Source organism: Emys orbicularis, chromosome 4, assembly GCF_028017835.1.
Source record: "Emys orbicularis isolate rEmyOrb1 chromosome 4, rEmyOrb1.hap1, whole genome shotgun sequence".
In the NCBI taxonomy this organism is placed as follows: domain Eukaryota; kingdom Metazoa; phylum Chordata; order Testudines; family Emydidae; genus Emys; species Emys orbicularis.
Window position 1 is genome coordinate 14,174,126 of NC_088686.1, and position 22,037 is coordinate 14,196,162.

Genomic DNA, 22,037 nt, shown 5'->3' on the forward strand with positions numbered 1-22,037 from the left:
TAATGTTTTGTTTCACTCCATCCCCAAAGATACACATACTGATGTGGGTTACACAGCGTATTCATTACTTAGAAAAACAGACAGAGGCATAAAAATGCTAAGAACCCAAATTCCTGGCAACTGGAGTTCTTCTCTAAGGAGTCGATTTGATCCTAAAACCATTTTCTGTCCACCATCCTCTTCTGCTCAGCAGGCATTAACAATGTTTTTATTTTTGGCAGCAGTCACACCACACCAGCACAAAAATAATTAGACTAAATTTAACCTCAGCAGTGTTGTCACTAGAGAAGGGCTTAGGTGGCAAAAATCCAGTGGAATATTATGAACACCCCTCAATTCAGGACTATTAAGGAGTTTCGGTACAGTCCCTTGTAAACACAGGGGTGGTTTGCAAAATGTTGATCAAGGTTCAGATTTCAAATATCTCCAAATATTGAGTGTTTGAATCCAACATTTTGGTTCCAGCCCATCTCTAGTTATAACTATTTAATTTATACAAAAAATGTCTCATTAGCTGTGTTGTAGCTAAGAAGCTTGCTAAACGAGAGCAGTGACTGATTAGATTTACATTAATGAATGTGGCAAAAAAATAAGTGTTTGAATGTACAAAGATGCCAACCAGATTCAGGTACTTAAAGGAGAAAACTAGAAAAATACAAGAGGCTTAACTTTAGTAAGCAGAAATCTCACCCTCTTGTCTGAACTAATCTGCTGTACTTTTGGGAATTCTTATCTTTATAAAATGTTGAAGTTTTTTGCTTTAATATTAACTTATATCCAAAAAACCTGAGAAGGCTGCAAGGCTCTCAATGACTCAATCTGAAGTATCCTCATGGGCCAGCAGGTTTATACAGATATCTTTAGCTATGACTGAACTAGAATCTGAGTTATTTTAGGCAAAATAAAATTCCTTGAAACAATCCTATGAGGGGTTATAAAAACTGGTTGGGACTACAGACATTTTACACCCTCAAATATCTCAGTAACTATGGGCTTGATACTGCACCATTGAAAGCAATGGGTACTGACGGCTGATAGAAGACAGCAAGCAAAATCAGTGGCTTATATAAACCCTCATTTTGATGACAGAGACACTATCAGATAAATTAAGTAAAGACTAAAGCTCTAACTGGTAAAACATGTGAGTTGTTCCGTGTTGCACAATTCTTCCTGGGAAGTGGAAAAATCTTCTGACCAGAATAAAACTTCTAGCAATTGTACATCCAGGCATTACAAATGCTCATCAATGAGAGTTCAGCATTCTGACAATTCTGGAAAATAGCATACATCTCTTTGTATCTGAAAGAGAATCAGAAAGACAGCTGGTCAAAAAAGTAGTATTGTGCACTGAGTTTATCCCAGCCTCTATGGTACAGTACTTCTAAATCCACCTAAACTGTTGAATAGTGTTGCTTTAAGATGTTACACAGTTGCCATGTTCCATTGGTGGAACATGTCATGCAGAATTCCCAGGAGAGGCAATTAGAAACAGTAAAAACCCATGCTACTGTGTATTTTGTATATGCCACATATCTCACAGAAAAAAACTATTCGAGAAATGTTTGATTTTTGAAAATATTATTGGCACTATTTTTGATATTCCTTTATATTTAGGGGAAAGAAACAAGTATTTCTGGACATTCAGCTCTTCAGTAACCTTTTATTACTATCAAAAGGAACCCTCCGAATAGATGGTGTTTTGCAGATGTTGGTGAGCTGTCAAAACGCTGTTGTCAAACTGTATTCATGCTGCACTGTCTGAATTTGTGCCATATTATCTGTGTCTCTTGGGTTCAGCTTTGGAATTGTTACTTGGAAATCTGAATGGGTAAGAAGAGAGAGCACTTTTTCCCTTCTAGATCACCTGGTGCAGGCTAATAGGGACCAAAAGTCATCACCATTTGACAGCTATTTAGTGTGGCCTCTCTGAAATAAATTGTAATTCTCCGTCCTTTTCCTAGACAAGACCCCATTGCACCAAAAAAAGTCCCACGGCAAGGGCTCCTTTATTGTTAGAAAAGAATTCAAATGCTCCACAGACTGAACTAGCTGCCCCCTCACCCCACAGAGGGGGAGGCTTCAGTGCTGGTTTTGCCCAGGCTCTAGCCCATGTGTTTCACTTTAACCCCTTCCCAGCCTTACAAAACAACCTCTACCCTGAGCTTGAGAGTGCTTTAAGCCTGGGCTAGCAGGCATGGCTGACGGTATAGGCTTGAACTTGGGTTTCGCTTCAGCCTGAGATGGCAACCCACCAACTTTGCTGTGTGAACGCAGGCTAATCCAGCTGGGGTGCTGTTAGTCCTCCTATCCTATCCCACAATTCCACTTGGGCTGTATTTCTTGTCTAACTCCTCCTTTATTCTGCACTATGTTTTAAACCTACATTTGCCTGCTCCATTTCTGTTGCACTTCCACAGCATTTACAGAGAAGCCATTCAATAAATCCCTCTCCCATGCTGCCAGTTGGCCAGAAACTGACACTAACCGTGTGGTAAAGCTGTGGCATGACATCAGTAAGACCTACAAGAGCACTTCCACAGGAGCCCAGGAAGGACAGACAAGTTCTCCCACAACACACTGCGAATGAATTCATAGAGTGGCCCAATTCAATGTACTACTAAGAACCATGAGTCATGCTGCTAGAAATCCAGCCCAGCAAGTTCAATACCATTGTGGACACAACCACATGGATCTGGCACAGGTAGGGCTTTGCAGTGGGGATGCTCCACTCATGCTAGGCTAGCCCAAGCTAACACTGCAATGAAGACATACTCTAAAAGTGGCCCCTCCAGAACATAGTAAAAGTTCATTGGCAGAGCAGTGTGGGGAACTTTGCCCCTCCTGTACCTTTTTTTGGACTTCCATTTCCAGAGCTATCAATCCAGTATCTTTACCAAGTATTAGCTTAATTTTCAATCTGATGCTCCTGAGCAGTTGCCAAATAATGGCTAATAACAATTGTGACTTTGGAAAATGGAGTCTAGAATTAGCACATACCAAACCTGAATTCTGATTTCCTTTAGCTTTAAACAAAGATCCCCTATCAAAGGCAGTATTGGATGCATGGAGAACATCCAAGATTTTCTTACTATACTTGTACTGTTTCTCATTTAGATATATGAATGTGAGTGATAAACATGGTAAGTAATGGTTATTAATAACTGAAAAACCTACATATAAAATACAAATCTTGTAAGGAATAAAACCAAACTAAACAACCCCCCTCACCATCACCACCATTCTAGCATAAACCCTCTGCTGGTACAAGTCTTCAAAGTAAAGGGTTTTCCATCCTTTTGAAATGTAGGTGCTTACTACATTTTTATTTTCTTGATTTTTCTGAACTGTTGCTTACTTCCATCAGAAAATTTTCACTAGAGAAATTCAAACATATTGATAATTACTTTCTCTCATTCACAACTAAAGATTAAATAGGAAAATTGCTTTGTGAATCTCCTACTGAATTTGTGCATAATTAGTCAGACTTAAAGAGTTTTAGGTTAGTGATTGCTATTCATAAAAAAAAAAAAGTCACTACCACTCTGCACAACAAGGTATTTGTTTTTAAATAATACTAGTAAAACACAGAGCTTGACTCAGTGTGGCCAGAGTGTGAGGATGTGTGTAATGTTTCTTAAAAAAACTGTATCGGGAAGACAAATTGTAATGGAGCTGGTACATTTCAAGAATGAAGAAAATGCATACCCAACCTTTCCTCAAAAGGCCAAGCTCTTTATGAAATGCTTAAAGGAGAATCAGTTTGGGTGTGGAGAAAGCACAGGCATGCAATCTAAACCATCTATTGACTACTTCTTCACTACTGGCATTTTATGAAGTTTCCAAGTGTACAGCTGTTTCAGCAGATGCCTGCAGATATAAGCTTGCCCGGGTGTTACTGAATTTACACTGAGATGATTGGAAGCATGTAGCATTTTGTTCCAGATGGCTTTTAGATTCCAAGACTAGGTATTCCCCTATAGAGAATATTTTGCAATCTTATGGGCATGAGTGCTTCTCAAGATATTTGCAGGGTCTTAGCAATGTCAAGATCATGAGACCGCAAGCCCTGGGTATCATTAGTAAAAAGTTTTAGACATGATGTCCCTGAAGTGCCAAGTGATTGCTCATGTGTTTGATGAGATTTATACATACAGCAGAGTATGCACCTGGACAATTTCTAGTGATGGTTGACATCTTACCAAGAACCCTGTTAATCATTCATGTTTTCTAGAAGCTTGAGATGATCTAGAAGCATGCATGAGTGCCATTTTTAGTGGCCTAACATTCCAGCCTCATCCTGAAAATCAGAACTGGAATGATCACCAGTGGTAGTACACAACTGCAAAATGCATCTCAATTTATAACATAACACAATTACTTAGCAGTAAGTCTCACATCCAGTCTGTGACTTCCATGCAATGACAGGGGAACTCTCCAAAACTGGAGGACTGATTGCCATAGATAAATTATACTGTAGTCCCACAAACATGACGTTGAAAAGGATACATAAGGGACATTGTGGCCTCACCAAGTGTCAAGAGTCCAAATTGCAGTGTGGCACAATGACCAGAAATACAGATTCTAAAAACCTCTCATGCCCAAAGCATTACCCAGTAGGCCTTGGAAAAGAAGAGCACTAAGTCTGTCCAAAGAAAGTAACATACTTAATTACTAGCCATTAACTATTTTTCTTATAAAAATATATATTCTGTTTCTCACTAAAACCAACAGCTCACAGGGAAGTTAAAATACATCTTGTCTCATTCTGGCATCCAGAACGAATAGTCACTGACTATAGGCCAGAGTTTGTCATCTTTTAATTTTAAGCTTTTGGGATATGGTGTAATTTCAAGCATATTACTTCCAGTTCCCATCATCAACTACTGGCAGATTGGACGAGATACCAGTACAGATTACTAAGAGAAATCTACAACAAAAAGACTGTTTATTTGATTTGCTGTCCTGTAGTCACTGGAGTAAATCCAGTTTAGCTACTTTTGGATCAACATATCAGAATGATGCCAATGTTATAGTAAATTTGGCCCTCCTTAAATAACATGAAGCCAAATTGAAGAGATCTCAGGCTTTCTTCTTTAACAATTGGAATGCAGCCCAAAATTTACCCATACTTTCACCAGGACACCAAGTCTCGCTAAGACTGGATGAGAAAAAATACTGGAAACCACCAACACACACAGATTAACACTGATCAAAGTAGTCATTACAAAGGAAAGAAGTGGAATCTTCTGCTGGTTCCAAAACCCAGCTGAATTGCTACATGATCCTAGTATCAATGGTATTCAAACAAACTCTTAGTGAAGGGAGATAGTCTTGTTGAGAAAAATTGTAAAACTAATGAACATGTTTTTCCACCTTTGCAATCTTACAGTCCAAGTGAATCAACTGGACAAAACCCACCTCATTGCTAATAGATAATTCATTGTGGAATGATGGTAAAGCTGACAAATTGTCTTGATCTTTAATTTATTAAATATTCTTGTTAAATATCATTTATAGATGACACTTCCTTTAAAACTTTAGCAGGAAGCTGGGAAGGAGTAGGATTAGAAAAGGCTCTAAGCAGAAATTCTACAATGAAGCAGAGACAGACAGATATAGTAGCTTCAGGGATGTTTTCCTTTTTCCTTGTTCAGTGCCAAGGAACAGGACTCTTTCTGAATTCACTTTTGTCATATGACACACAGTACAGCAGAAGTTTCACAATGAAGCCTGGGCTATCCTCATTAATGTGGAGGTTCTGCCTCCAAAGACTATAGGTCCCCACAGTCAATACCTTATCTTGCTCTGGGCCTACATAGAGAATTGTGCGCTGGGAGTTGTAGTCTCTTCAGGCTACAAATATGTAGTAAAGAAGAGTGTACCTACATAGCTCCATTTTATTCAAATTAGATGTGGTCCTTGAGTTTCTGGTTAACTGTTGCCAATGCCAATAAATTAGATCTGACAAACTCAAAGTTACCCTTTAAGAATGTATTTTGGTTATTTGACTCAATCCCATTTGCTGATAAAAACATATAAATAGAAAATGACAACAGCAAAACTCTGTACCCATGCATTCCTGCAGCTTAAATCTAGGGCAGCACTGAAAAAGCTAAACCAGACTTTTATTCAGCTTCTTAACATTTGCCGTCGCATTTAAAAAAAATACAACCAAAATCAGTAAATAATACTAATTCAAATCTAAACATTCATTATGATGATACATAATTCAAGGAATTAAAACAGATTCAGCAAAGTATTGTGTGTGTTCATGAGAGGAATGGAGGCTGAAGAATTATCTGTGTGTTGATTTGGAACCTTCGTTTGGAGAAATGTGTGTGTTAGTTTTAGGGCCAACGTTTCTAAAGATATGCATAAGCTCTCCCTTTTGAAAACGTGGGCATAGAGGATCATTCCTTTTATTCAACAAGCTTTAAAAAATTAAATACACTTTCTAAGGCTTGAGCTGATTCAAAAATGTTAATAAATTGTCTGGGTACTGCAGGGGACCTCATGTCTCATAGATGGGGACCTGGTGAGTTAGGTGCTGACCTGTCAAAGTCTCATTCGTTGTGGGGTACGGTGGAGACTTTGCCTGAGGATAGATTTTCAGAGGAATGTGTGCTATAGCTCCTCTATTGGTTTGGCTTCACAAGAAAATTTTATTATATATGAACATGATTGTGAAGAGCTGAGTTAGCTGACACATTGCTCATTGACATGACTTACTGGTCTATGTAAATGAGGGCAAATTGTGTTCAGTATCATGTTAGTAGTAACGATTAGCTGATGCAATGCTGAACACAATTTGATCTGGTCTACACGCACTGGTCAGTCATGGTCAGCAATGCCAGCTAACTCAATTCTTTGCAATTGCATTTAAACACAATAAACTTTTCTAGTGCAAAAAAGCTTTATGGGGATGAGATTTTGCTGTATGTGTTACAATAGCTCTACCCATCTCTGGGAATTGAAAAGGGCAGAATGATTTTGCTCTATGTTTTATGATAGGCCTTATTTACATTAGAGCAGTCACTCAGTGGGGTTTCAGGTGATGGTATTCACAGTCCGAAGCCTCACGAATTGAGTGTGTCCACATTAGTCATCTGCATTCAATTTAAGGCTTTTCCAGCTTTCACATTAGGGCAGCCTTAATCTGATTTAAGATGTGTGTGGCTGTCATGAGCACCATCTCTGACTGCTCTCAAAGATGACAGCTGCCTCAACCAGTGAACCTCCTTAGTCCTCCAGCTGAGTCCCCACCCTATGCTTCTCAGCCCTCCACAGTATCTCTGCCCCTCCAACCCTCCAGCCATAGTCCCAGCCCCATTATCCCTCTTATTCTCCCCCGAGAAATGCTCCCCCTCTAGACCCACTCCAGCCCTGAAAGTCCCCAGCCTGTGCTCTAGTTGGGGACTCAGAGAAAACTACACATGCTGCCCCCATACCACTCCCCAGTAACCCTCTGGCCATGCCCCATTCCCATGACAGCCTCCTTGAAAATTCCCCTGCCCACCCCTGCTAAGTTAATGCCCCCTGGCTTCAGCCCTGACAATGCAATGCCAGTCCAGCTGTAGTTTCCTAGCTACCGGTACCAGGGCCGCCCAGAGGATTCAGGGGGCCTGGGGTCTTCGGTGGCAGGGGGCCCCCGCCGCCAAAGTGCCGCCGAAGACCCGGCACTTCGGGGGAGGGTCCCGGAGCGGAAGGACCCCCTGCTGCCGAACTGCCGCCGAAGACCCGGAGCGGAAGAAGCTCCGGGGGCCCGGGCCCCGCGAGAGTTTTCCAGGGCCCCCGGAGCGAGTGAAGGACCCCGCTCCAGGAGCCCCGAAAAACTCATGGGGGCCCCTGTGGGGCCCGGGGCAAATTGCCCCACTTGCCCCCCCCCGCCCCCCGGGCGGCCCTGACCGGTACCAGTTTGATGATCTATAGGAGGACTGACAAACTGCTGCTTGCAGCTGGTGATCCACAGTGGGATTGTCATTTTAGACTAGTGTGAGGGGATGATGGGAGTATTGGTGGAGACTGGGAATGAGTATTTGTAGAGGAAGTATTGGCGGGTTCCCACTGGCTCCATAAGGATGTCAGCTAGAGTTGGAGGAAAGTGCTCCCTGTGCTGTGTTGCACCTGTTCAGTTCCCCTTTGACAATGATCCATTTTGCAAAGGATTCAAAAACCACAGGATTGTCCAACCCATACTTCTTGCTGGTGATCCACAGCTGGATTGCCAGCTTTGCACTTTCCGGTCCATGCGAGGGGTCGCTATCATAGAAAACCCTGCCATGAATCAGTGGTCATAACCTGTGAGCCACCCAAACCCTTTGGACCTGTTTCTTTGTTGTTGGGGCTGGGCATGCTTTCATGGCCTGTTCTTAGTCCAGTAGGGGCTGGATCTGGCCCTTCCCCCAGACCCAGGTAAGGGGGTTTTTCCTTCATGATTTTACACTTTGCTAGGTTTGCAATTAGGCCAGCCTCCCGCAGGGATCAAAGGACGGTGGCAGCCTGCTCTAGGTGGGCCTCCCTGTCTCGACTATAGATGACCACATCATCTAAATAAGCTCCAGCATGTGAGCTATGTGGTTCGAGGACTTAGTCTATGAGCTATTGGAACATCACTAGGATGCCCTGGAAGCCAAAGGGCATAGTCCTAAAGTGATACAAGCCAAACAGAGTGGCAAAATCAGTTCTCACGTGATTCCAGTGTGAGTGGAATCTGCTAGTATCCTTTGGAAGCTCTAACATTATAATATACTGGACCTCACCCAGCCAGGCTAGTAATTTATCCACTTGGGGCATGGGCTAGGAATCAAATTTGGAGATAGCAATGATTTTTTTCAAATCTATGCAGAACTATATAGCGCTATCCAGTTTAGGGATCAGTACCACTGGGTTTCACCAGTTGTTTTGGGATTCTTCAATGACCCTAGTTCCAATGGCACAGAGCTCCTGTTTCACCGCATCCTGCATTGTTTTGGAGAGCGGCTAAGGGTTCTCCCTGATATTTTGCCCTGGATCCATCTGGACATGGTGTTGAACATGATGAATTTGTCTTGGCTGTGATGAGCACACCATTGGGAAGGCATTCAATAGGTGTCTCACTTAGGCCCTTGGCTCCAGGTCTAGGTTCTCTCCCCAACTGCATGGGGTCAGCATCCGGGGAGGTGGATGCTTGGGGCCACAGCTCTGGCTCAGAGGAATAAGGAGTGATAAATGAGCTTTCCTGCTCCTTCCAGGGTTTCAGGAGGTTATTATGGTAGATCCTGTTGTCAGATCTCATAATTAACTAGCCATATGTGATGGATTACTTCATATGGTCCTTGTCATTTAGAGAGTAGCTATGTTATAGGCTCACTCCTGAGATTGCTGAGCACGAAGGAGGGTTTTTTTTGGTGAAGGTCCCTAGGGTCTTGAGCCTCTCCTGGAGCGTTAATGTAGACTGTACAACATTCTCTGTTCTAGGAGTTTGTTCCTCACACATCTCACGGATCAGATGAAGAAGACCCTGGGGTTGTCTGAATAGGGAAAATCCAGTAGATGACTGGGAAACCTCTCAAATAGACAATAAAAGGGGAGGGATCAGCTGATCCCAATGGCAGGGGTCCACAGCAATAAACTTTTTCAACATCCTTTTTAGGGTCTGATAAAACCATTCAACCAGATCTTCAGTTTGCAGATGATAGACATACATACACAGGATTTTTATTTTTAACAGATCACACACCTCCTTCAACAGATGAGATATGAAGTTGGTGCCTTGAATGGTGGTGATCGTCTTAGGTACCCCAACTCTGGAAAAGATCTTTAGCAGTTCTGTTGCAATAATCTTTGCATGTGGGGAGTGTAGCAGGATTGCCTCCAGATAGTTGGAGGATAATCACTATCACTAATATGTACTCTTTTCTAAGGGTCCAACTAGATCCATCCCTATTATTTCAAATGGGACACTTACTACAGGGAGTGGAGCTAGATGGGCTTTGCCCACCCCTTAAGGTCCTATGAGTTGGCAATCAGGACAGGGGCTGCAGAAGTCTTTGCCCTCTTGGTAAATCCTGATCCAATAGAAGTGGTCCAGAATCCTGGCCAGGGTATTCTCATGGCCACAGAAGGGAAAGCATGAGCCAGTCAGATAACCTCACGCTGATGAAGCCAGGGAACAAGGAGTTGCAATCAAGTTTCAACCATCCGCCAGTCTTTCTCCAGATGGTACAGTTACTCTGCCTGGAGCTCAAACTGAGCGTACTGCTCTGCTTGATGTGGGCCTATTACCTCACCGTTGACCACTGAGAGCTGGTCACAGGCTCAGCTCAGGGTTTTGTCCTCCCTCTGATCCCTCATGAAGTCAGTCCCTCTAGTTATGATGCCCTCCCCTTTCAGGGTCCAATATTGTTTCATTATTAGGGAGAACCTCTGTGGGAGATTCTGCTGGGCTGGACCCCCACTCTTCAGGGTCCAGCTCCTCACCTATACCTGCCAATATCCAGGCTCCACTTCCCAGAGTCTCCTCAGTTTACCCCTCTGGGGGCTTAAATTCTCCCAGTACCTCTGAGAAATGCTCCCAATCCCATCCCAAGATAATGGCGTAGGCTAGCATTTGGGGGCAGCTCCACTACAAGGGACTTCATGTTTGCTGTCAATTGCATGTGAGCACTGGGATAAGGTTTCAAGTTCCCAAGAATACATTGTAGAAAGATGGTCCCAAACCTCATAGCCCTGAGGGAAACTAAGTCCCAAATCAGGGGTTGATCACGCCCAGAATCCACCAGGCCTGTCATCTCTGTCCCATTTATCCAAATAGGGATAGTTAGTTTAGCCAGGATCTGTTTATGGGCTTGACTTTCCACCATCCACATCTGTCCATAATCACACTCCACATGTGGCCAAGAGCGAGACAAGTGTCCTGTGCACCCACACAAGAAGCAAACTCCCCCAGCTGGCATGCTGGGCTCCAGCCTTGTGCCTAATATTCAAGGTGACCCGTTCCTTTGTGACTTGTCTGCTCCCGCCCCCTGGTTTTCCTGAAGAAGAGATGGCGTAGTCCTAGAAGCCTTTGTCTGGGCTGGGGTTTTCCACAGGGAACCAATCCAGGGCCCTGCGCCCTGCTGGGTCCCCTAGGGATTGGCACTTCTGTGCCCAACACTGGACCATCAGTCTGCAAATTGCCCCAACTAGGTTCTCCTTTGAATAGAGGGACCCCATTGGCTTCAGGTGGTCTCTGGCATGACACATCCAAAGCCACTTCAGCAGCCAGATAGTTTTTCATAAGCCAGACTACACTGGCTAGTGTCTCGGGACAGTGTCTGAGTACCCAGTCTCTATCCCCAGCCAGGAGTATGTGGGCAAAATGCTTCACCAAGATGAGTTTGGACACCTCGACTCCAGTCTGAGTCTCGGGCTTTAACCATTGCCATCACGTGGGGCTGGGTTCTCAGTCATCCACTACAGAAAATGCTCTAGGTCCATGTAGCCATCGTCTTACCAAACCATACCCTTAGGCCTAGGTTGTTCAACAGTCCGGGTCAATCAGTCTTCCCACTTTTCCAGGGGTGGGAAGGTCATGCCTGCAGTCTGCACCATTTTGTCACTGATGTTTCTACACACTAGGGCACCCCATAGGTCCTAAACCGGGTCCCAGCACTCCTTTAGGCCTCTGCTCTGCAGTGACCAAGTGTTTCAACACACCAATCCAATCCCTCTGGCTGAGCCCAGATAGTCCACCCCTTCCAGAATGCCTCCCTCTCTTCCCTCAGAATACTTCTGTAAAGCTGTGGGCCTAACTAGGTTCCCTAGCTAAGGTAAAGTGCAGTTCCAATACAAGTTGGTTCAGTTGATTCATCCTCCCTCCAGGGTTGCTGTGCATCAATTGCCTGAGGAATCCTTGCCTTGATTCATCCCAAAATATTACCTGGGCTCCCATCATCTGCCTCCCCATAATATAGCTATTTGTAGATATATACACACAGCTATAGAATATTTCACCCCTCTCCCATTGGCCCCCCAGCCACCAGGAGAATCCAGGATGGGCTTCCCTGTTCCTCCACAGTGTTGGGGTGAAGAGGTCGTGGGGGAGGAGGACCCCCCTCCATACAGGATGCAGCAGGGGCAGCTCTCAGACTTTATTTGGAGGGGTGCACTGTGTGGACAGGGGGGTTCTAGAGCTCCTGGAACCTCCGGAGGGCTCTGAGGACCTTGTGGAAGGACTCATCCATGTTGAGGCAGTACCCTCCGTGTAGGGGGATGCAATTCTCCTGGTCGAAGTCCAATGCCTCCTCTTTGGGCACCTGCTGCTGTAGGTCCAGGTTGGCCTCGTTGCCCACAAGGATCATGGGAAACTAATCCTGGTCTTTGATCTGCAGGGTTTGGGTGTGGAACTTGCTGATCTCATTGAAGCTGCTGTGGTCACTGATGGCATAAATGAGCAGGAACCCTTCCCTAGGCATATGTAATGCTCCTGCAGATCCCCAAACTCCCCTTGCTCTGCCATGTCCAGGAAGTCTAGCTGGGTCGGGGTGCCATCAATGCTGCAAATCTTCATGTAGAAGTCCTCAGTTGTGGGCTCATAGTCAGAGACTAAGTACAACTGGATGAACTCAGGACCTACTCTCCACACTAGTTGGAGCTGGATTTCTCCCTTTTAAGCTCCTCCCTGCAGTTCTGACATCTCTCACATGAGCCTCGGGGGCGGGGGGGTCGGGCCACCTGAGACCACATTAGTTTGTTAGCCCTGTTGGGGGGGATTGTATATTTTATCTCAGGGAGATGTTACTGTGAGCGGTGTGGGGGAGGGGGAAGGCGTGCCTGTGTGCAGGGGTTGTTACTGGGAATGGTGTGCGTGTGTGTGGGTGCATGTATAATTGTTGTGTACGTTACAGAGTACCTCCCCTGTGGGGATGGCGTATGTAGTGAGCAGGGAGTATATTTTGCTGTGTGGTACAGTCTCTTTTCCCCTCTGGGGACTGAGAAACGGTTTCCCCATGCATGTTACGCTCAGTCCCCAGCCACGGCCTCGGAGCAGGCGAGTATCTTGATCATATCAGTCTGAGCTGGTTAGATCCCCTGTACACCACACAGCAGCATAGGTCACCGATCCCCTTAGGGGCAGTGTGTGTGTATGTGTGTGCGCGGGGGTCCCTGTACAGTATCTCTCCCCCATTTCCCGCCTGAGAGCATGTGGGGGGTTCTGTGTCCTGGCTGGGTGCCCCACACAGGATAGTGCTGCTGCCTCCCCCCCAGTGAGCAGGGCGGGTATACCGCCCATCCCCCCCCCAGCGTCTCTCTCTCTCTCTCTCGTTCTCTCTCACACACACACACCACCCACCCCGCCAGAACCCCGGGCAGCACATGCGCAGTAGGGAGCCGGGAGGTGATGTAATAGCTCAACAGTCTGCTCCCCCTCCCCCCTTGCAGTTCTCCGAGCTCAACCAACATCCGGGCTCTTTACGCTGCGCCGGAGGCGGCGGCTGTACCCACAGTACTCGCAGCTGTCCTGGGCCCAGGCTTGAGAGAGGAGGGAGGGAGCGCGCGTGCGCGCGCTGGCGAAGGGACGGCAGGGCGCGCGCGCAGCACACAGCGGGGTGGAAGGAAAGAGAGAGAGCGGCGGCTCGGGAGCGCGCGTGTGCCGCTCAGGGAGGGGAGCGGGGTCTGTGGCGCTGCGCGAGTCGGCGGCGGGCGGCGCTGGGCTCGAGGCAGGGCGAGAGCGAGCGGGGTGGGGGCGGGAGGAGGGGGGATGAGCTCTTGGTTCCCCCTGGCCAGAGAGCCGCTCTCCGCAGCTGCCTGTGAATGAACTGAAGCGAGGCCGCCGGCCCGCCGGCCCAGCCCCGCCGCGGATCCCTCCCTACGCCGGCCCCCTCGGAGCGCAGAGCGCGGCCCTGCCCTCCCTCCGCTCCCCGGAGAGCCGGTGCCTTTGGCCGCCGCCGCCGCGGGGTAAGTAAGTGCTGCTGCGCAGTGCGGGGCTCGAGTGGGGAGGCGGGCCAGGCGGGCCGAGCGGGAGGCGGCGGGGCGGAGTACGCTAGGGCGCTGAGGGCCGCGCCGCCGCCTGGGCCCCGGGGCCTGTAAACAAGCGGGGGCGGCCCGCGCGGGGTTACGGAGAGAGGCGGGAGGGGAGTGTGACCCCCCTCCCCCCGGACCTGCCATCCCGGGCAGCAGCCAGCACCGAGGCGGTCTCTGCGAGCGAGTCTGCCCCTGCCTGGGATGCTGCACTCAAGGGGCTGAAGGTGACCAGGGGCTTGTCCCCAAGGGTCCAGCCCCGCATTGCGGAGTAGGGAATAGCGGGGTGACAGCCCCCCTTCCGCTCCCCTGGGTGAGAGCGGCTCCGGGCCTGCTGCAAGTAACAATCCAGCAGCGCCCCTCGCCCGCCGAGCTCCATTAATAATGCTTATAAACACCCCCCACACACGCCGCCGCCAAAGCACTTGGGGCAGGGCACCATTAAGAAACACATCTATTTATAAAGCACCCCAGCAAGGGTCGCTGCACAAACACTCCCAGATAGTGATTTCTTATTTTTATAGCAGCCGCCTCCTCCATGCACGCCTCCCTAGGCGAACCATTGAAACACATTTCAAGTTTGAATTACATATTAAGGTCTTTAAAAACAATTTTGAGAACCAAAGCAAAGGTTACATAGATGAAGCATGTGCTGTCAACATTTCCCATGTTAAGAGTGGGTGGGAGAGATTAGGCCCCTTGTAAAACTATTGCCCATTGACGTACTTGGTAATCTTGGCTGGTTTGGGTTTTTTAAATGTCAGAGATGTGGGCTGAGAATTTTTTTTTTTCTGCAGCTAACATGAACTGTACTAGCCAGAGATGTGTTTAGGATGTGCTGCAAATTAATAGTTTTGAAAGAAGTGATTTGATAAGCATTTCTTTGACATACATACTGGTGAACAATAAGGGCCCCTCAACTTTGCTGTCTTGCTTATGAGGGACTAGCTTTAGGGTTGGTGTGTCCTTTGACAAGTTAGAAAGCCTGTTGCTTGTTGAGAATCACTATTGTGATAACATTACGGTTTAGGGCTCGTTATTTCATACAAAGGAGTTATTCTTTGAAGCAGATACCTATCTTAAAAGGAAAGACATTGAGGGCAGTAAGGCTTCAAGTTCCACATGCCATTCACTAGTGATGAGGGGGAAGATTTCCCTGGCATGTGTGGGGCCTAAGTCATCAGTGTTTTCAGAATTTAAGCTTCCATTTATAAAATAATGTTTTATATCTTATGACTGTGAGAGAGGGCCTTCCAAGTGTGGACCAGTGCAGTATTTTTTTGGGTCTTCAGAAAAATTGTTCCTGTGCTGCTGCTGCTGCTCCAGACTTTGCCAAGCCTTTGTAATGTGAAACTAACAAGTTTCACTGCTGTTGAAACCTGGGGGAAGCAACTATCAAGAATTGTCAGTTTCACACAGTTCTTTCTGTGTCAGTTTCACATTCCTCCTCCTGCTTGGGAAAGTTATGAACAGCAGCAGAGGCAAGAACTGGAGAATTATTCAGAGGAAAGAGGAGTGAGCAAATTGGGGTTGGCGAAGATGTGAAGTACCAGAGACCCTTCTTTAAGCTCCTGTTCCCTTCCAACAGTTGGGATGAGGGGGGGATAGGAGCTTCATATTTAGTATCAGATTCTTTCTGTCAGCATCCATAAAGATGGAACCCTTGAAGAAGGAAAAACATTTTGGTAGAAATTTCAGCATCCTTCCCTGCAGTAGGGATTGGGCATCTCACAAGTGTTTTGCCCCTGAATCTCTCTCGCTTTATGGGATCTCCTCTCACCTGCCCCCTTGTATCCAAGTCCTAGTCTACGCTCAGTTTTGCTGGCATAGCTAGTGGACTGGAAAAAATCATACCCCTAGCCAACACAGTTGTGTTGGCAAAAGCCCCAGGGTAGATGCAGTTAGACTAGAAAAAAAAAGTCCTTTTCTTAGTATAACTTTTTTTTGGGGGGGGGAGAACACTTTTGCTGGTATAAGATGCTTCTGATATATATAGCTATGCTGGCAAACCCTTTCTAATGTAGACAAGGCCTAACTCTTGCTAATAACTACTTTCCAGAGGACTAAGCTTATCTGGTAAATTTTAGTTTTTCATGGTCGGTATTCAGTGCTTTTATTCCTTTTTAAAAAGTGAATATATGGAAAACATAAAGTATTTACTGAACTTTCTATGGCAAGGTTTGTAGAGATGTTTCAGTGAAAAACTCAGAGGAGGATGGAGATATCACGGGTTTGGTGAGAGTTGGTTGAAGTTAACATGTCTGAACAGGCATTCACTTGATAGTTTGATGCAAATTCCATTACAAGCAGTATATTACACAAAGATCCCCCCTCCTCCTCCCCCCCCCCCCCCGTGAAATCAAGCTGGTTGTTTCTTACCTAGAGTATAGTTTAAACACACTGAAACTGAGTCATGTTCTTGCTGAGACCAGCCTTTTAATACCCCAAAATACTTTAATGGCCCCAAAATACTTCTTAAAGATTTCAGTTGGGTGTGGTTTAATTTGTAAACTTATGCAACTTATATGTTTTAGACTGCAGCTGTCAATAAAAGGGAGATCTTATTACACTTTGCCATTTTAGTGGAATTCAGATTAAGCATCTGCTTCCCAAAGATGAATTAAATATAAACTTTATGTAACTATAATAACCATGATTAATTACTTTGCAGTGTTGTCAATGTCAAAATCAGGCCTATTCTAATGTCATAAGATTTTTTGAGTTTATCAACTCAGCAAAAATTGTGTAAGATTTGGGTAAAACAAAGGTGTGTCCATAACTTTTATTTAAGTATTTTATGACATTTTAAGTGCCTTCTAACATCTTGGGAAGTACAGTATTATTGCAACTGAATATACAGTATTTGTAACAAATGTTCCTTCTTTTTATAAAATGAATCTGACTATTGTTTAATTCAGTGGTTTACTGCCCCAGGTTTTTACTTGTGGAAATTTGGGTTCAAATGCTATTTGGGTCACAAATGAGAATAAGTTTAGTTCCCTCCTTGATCCTAGGGTCTGTTGATCCACACCATAAAAATGTTCACTTTGGCATGAGTTGCTGTTTTATAGAGACCAATCACTTGAATAACAAAGATGCCTTAGGTCAAGATGGTAGTGCTTTGGCAGAGCTGTGTAGGGAAGCTTGTGCAGCTCCTGCCATGTTATGTGTGGCCCTGGCAATTTAGTCCAGGGTTCACTGAAATCATCATATCAGTGCTTTAAATGGAGGCGGTCGACTTGAAAGCTGGTTTATTTTTCATATGCAAAAGTCCCTCTGGTCTCTTGCAGATTTTTGTGGTTTTATGATCACATCTTCACATTTAAAAAAATGTTTTTCCTCCAACATCTTTCAGATATAATAATATTAGGTGTCAAAAATCTCACTTCTGTCAAGTTTAAGTTGACTGTCCCTTCAGTAAAGTGCCCATCACTGTAGTAATTCCAGTGTACAAAGTGTAAAGCCTCTGTAAATGTAGTATAGTGCCTGAAAGGATGTTGGTGGACTGAGAATGTTTGTTGGGCTGTAGGTCCATGAAATGCAGTCCAACAAGTGTTGCTGTATTTCATGATACCTAGACAATGCGTGTCTCAGCTGCATAGGGAGATTGTCTTTCCATGGCTTCTCTGAGTAACGTTGTGGTATAGGTAGGAGGGGATTTCATAAGCATTCAAGATAAGGGGGTAAATTCTTGAAATCATAAGACTAGCAAGAACATTTAAAAGGAGGGGGAACCAAAATGCAGGGAAGTGTGAGAAGTGCTATTGGACAACTGTACTGCCCAGTTGGAAGAATCTCTGCCCCAAATAGCATACAGTCCAAAAATAATTCTAAAATTTCTCATCCAGTAAACTGGCAATGTAGATCGCTGTTTTGGCAGATATTTGTAACTTATTTAACATGTATTTTATCAGGTCCCTTGTTTTTTTACAGTTGTTGGTGTATAGAAACTTGTTATTCCAACATGTATTAGTGTTTTATGAGGTCTTTATTAAAAAGGATGTTTTCTGCCCTTGTTTTTTGGTTGATATATCAACAATACTTTTTAACGGGTATTTAAATTGATTGTTGAAATCTTCAGTGGAAAATGACTATATACGTTCTCTCTAGTAGTATTAAAGGAAAACTCAGGTTTTGTAAAAATAAAGTTTTACCAAAACTAAACTTGGAGTCAAATTTGACCAAAAACAATAGAAGTATTTTCTTGAAAAATGAGAGAATAATAAATCTAATGAAAGTTTTTAATCATAAGTACTCCTGTTTGCTTACAATAAACATTTCAGTGGGGCCACTGGACGATCAAGATGATAAAGGAGCACTCAAGGACGATAGGGCCATTGCGGAGAAACTAAATGAATTTTTTGCATTGGTCTTCACGATTGAGGATGCGAGGGAGATTCCCAAACCTGAGCCATTCTTTTTAGGTGACAAATTTGAGGAACTGTCCCAGATTAAGGTGTCATTACAGGAGGTTTTCGAACAGATTGATAAACTAAACAGTAATAAGACACCAGCACTAGATGGTATATGTCCAAGAGTTCTGAAGGAATTCAAATATGAAATTGCAGGACTACTAACTGTAGTCTGTAACCTATCATTTAAATTAGCTTCTGTACCAAATGACTGGAGGATAGCTAATGTGATGCCAATTTTTAAAAAGGGCTCCAGAGGTGACCCTGGCAATTACAGGCTGGTAAACCTGACTTCAGTATCGGGCTAACTGGTTGAAACTATAGTAAAGAACAAAATTGTCAGACACATAGATGGACATAATTTGTTGGGGAATAGTCAACATGGTTTTTGTAAAGGGAAATTATGCCTCACTAATCTACTAGAATTCTTTGAAGGGGTCAACAAGGATGTGGACAAGGGGGATCCAGTGGATATAGTGTATTTAGATTTTCAGAAAGCCTTTGACAAGTTCCCTCAGCAAAGGCTCTTAAGCAAAGTAAGCAGTCATGGCATGAGTGGGATGGTGCTCTCATGGATTGGTAACTGGTTAAAAGATAGGAAACACAGGGTAGGAATAAATAGTCAGTTTTCAGAATGGAGAGAGGTGAATAGTGGTGTCCCCTAGGGGTCTGTACTGGGCCCAGTCCTTTTCAACATATTCATAAGTGATCTGGAAAAAGGGGTAAACAGTGAGGTGGCAAAATTTGCAGATGCTACAAAACTACTCAAGATAGTTAAGTCCCAGGCAGACTGCAAAGAGCTACAAAAGAATCTCTCAGAACTGGGTGACGGGGCAACAAAATGGCAGATGAAATTCAATGTTGATAAATGCAAGGTAATGCACATTGGAAAACATCCCAACTATACATATAAAATGATGGGGTCTAAATTAGCTGTTACCACTCAAGAAAGAGATCTTGGAGTCATTATGGATAGTCCTCTGAAAACATCCACTCAGTGTGCAGCAGCAGTCAAAAAAGCAAATAGAATGTTGGGAATCATTAGGAAAAGGATAGATAATAAGACAGAAAATATCATATTGCCTCTATATAAATCCATGGTACACCCACATCATGACTACTGCGTGCAGATGTGGTTGCCCTGTCTCGAAAAAGATATATTGGAATTGGAAAAGGTTCAGAAAAGGGCAACAAAAGTGATTATGGGTATGGAATGGCTGCCATATGAGGAGAGATTAATAAGACTGGGACTTTTCAGCTTGGAAAAAAGACGACTGGTATGGAGAAAGTAAAGAAGGAAGTGTTATTTACTCCTTCTAGTAACACAAGAACTAGGGGTCACCAAATTAAATTAATAGGCAGCAGGTTTAAAACAAACAAAAGGAAGTATTTTTTTCACACAACGCAGTCAACCTGTGGAACTCCTTGCCAGTTGTTGTTGTGAAGGCCAAGACTATAACAGGGTTCAAGAAAGAACTAGATAAATTCATGGAGGATAGGTCCATCAATGGCTTTTAGCCAGGATGGGCAGGGTGTCCCTAGCCTATGTTTGCCAGAAGCTGGGTATGGGCGACGGGATGGATTGCTTGATGATTCTCTGTTCTGTTCATTCCCTCTGGGGCACCTGGCATTGGCCACGTGAATAACGTAGCTGAAGTCGAAGTATCTTATTTCGAACTACAAGGTACTTACCGCGGGTCCACACGCGGCAGGCAGGCTCCCCCATCGACTCCGCGTACTCCTTTCGCTGAGCAGGAGTACCGGTGTCGACGGCGAGCACTTCCGGGATCGATTTATCACGTCTAGACAAGACGCGATAAATCGATCCCAGAAGATCGATTGCTTACCGCCGAACCCGGAGGTAAGTATAGACGTACCCTTAGTGACTTCTGTTTCAGAAAGGAAAGATGGCCTTTTTATTAACTTGCTGACCCTGCAAATTGAACCTGGAATCTATAGGTCAAACTGTGTCTTTCTGCCACATGAATCATGACTAATAATCTTCATAGAGCTTAGTTAATATATCTGTATACTTGTGAAACTGAAAAGAAACAAGCTCACATTTCTGTAGCTGAATTGGCTGTACAGTGCTAACAGGAGTGAAAAGTAAGTGGACTCTGAATATGTACAAGAAGTTTATAACTACATTTTTGTGTTCATTCTTGTAGACCTTAGTGTTCTGGGCACAAGCTGCAGAAATGGGCTTTCAAGTCTGCCTTTTCACTGCTGGACCAGTATTTAGCATTTAGAGTATACAACACTGTTCTCAGAAGGTGTTATTCTTGAGGATATGGAGTAAAAAAAAAAGTTAGAATTTTTTGAAGTCACTATTTTAAATTTAGTTAATGTAAAGTCTAAAGATGTAAACAAACAAAGTTTAAAGGTGATCTGTAAAGGTTTTTTTAAAAGGCTTTTGGGGGTAACTTTTCTGATTTACAGAGGAGGCCTGAAAAACATTTTTTTTAATGGTTTTCTTTATGCTTGTCTTTTTACTTTAGAAATATGAGGAACAGTTCATTCTTCCCCAGTTTTGCCAGCTGGATTGTGGGTGTCAGAGATTTTGGGACATATATATTACACTCACACATTAATTGAACAGAACAGGGGTCAGGAATCTTTAACAAAAATGTTATTTCTCCAAAAGATTAGTCATTGCACTTAAACGGTCTTCACCTCTCAGTTGCTGAACTTTCACTCCTAGTTCTTGTGTTGTCTTCCAGGTTAGACATGCCCTGAATTTCTAATGTAAAAAACAAGCAGAAAGAATATAATGAAAGCCTTCTTTAGACATTATAACAAAGCAAAAAAGGGCGCACATCCAATTATTTTTCTTCTGTCGGTCACCTTTAAAAAAGTTTTTGTTAGTTTTTTACATCAAGATTGAATTTGTTAGTTTTTTACATCAAGATTGTTACATCTCAGAAGTTTGCCAATAAGGCTTTCCCAAGATCCGTGGCTCACTGATGACATCTTCAGTGCTATAACGATATGTCATAGCAAAACAGTATGCTCTACTGCTCCAAATATGTGTTTGAAGATTAAAAAGCAAGGTTATGAATTGAAAATCCTTAGGCTTTGTTATGAAAGTACAGTAGAACCTCAGAGTTATGAACCCCTTGGGAATGGAGGTTGTTTGTAATTCTGAACAAAATGTTATGGTGGTTCTTTCAAAAGTTTACAATTGAACATTGACTTAATACAGCTTTGAAACTTTACTATGCAGAAGAAAAATAATGCTTTCTCTTTATTTTTTAGTAGTTTACGTTTAACACAGTATTGTACTTTTTTTTTTAATATCTCTGCTGCTGCCTGACTGCATACTTCCGGTTCCGAATGAGGTGTGTGGTTAACTGGTCAGTTAGTAACTCTGGTGTTCCTAACTCTGAAGTTGTACTGTAACTTCAGCTCACCTGTGGAAGTGTTTGTAAGCTTGAGACTTAAAAAACAAGCCCTAAATGGCGATATTTAAGTTAAATACTTAATCAGTTTTTTCAAGTGGGAATGGGGCTTCTCTGTGAGTCCACTCTTCCCGATTTTTATCCCACTGCCACTTTCCTAATGGTTCCACTTCAGATGTCCAAACCTGGAACTGGACAGAAACCAAAGGGGAGTCCCGTCAACATTATCACTCAACTGAAAATGCCA

At 44.0% G+C, this 22,037-nt stretch overlaps 1 protein-coding gene and 1 pseudogene across 2 annotated transcripts in view; one reads left to right on the plus strand and one right to left on the minus strand.

Moving 5' to 3' along the window:
- Positions 1-1,208: 1,208 nt before the first annotated feature.
- On the minus strand, positions 1,209-14,245 carry LOC135877188 (ras-like protein 2; annotated as a pseudogene).
- Positions 13,867-22,037, plus strand: part of PPM1A (protein phosphatase, Mg2+/Mn2+ dependent 1A) — a 48,689-nt gene continuing 40,518 nt past the window's right edge. Inside the window, exon 1 of one of the 2 annotated variants that reach the window (XM_065402363.1) lies at positions 13,867-13,917. The gene's annotated coding sequence lies outside the window, so the exon portion shown is untranslated. The remainder of the gene's footprint in view (positions 13,918-22,037) is intronic. The other variant, XM_065402362.1, reaches the window with a different exon arrangement.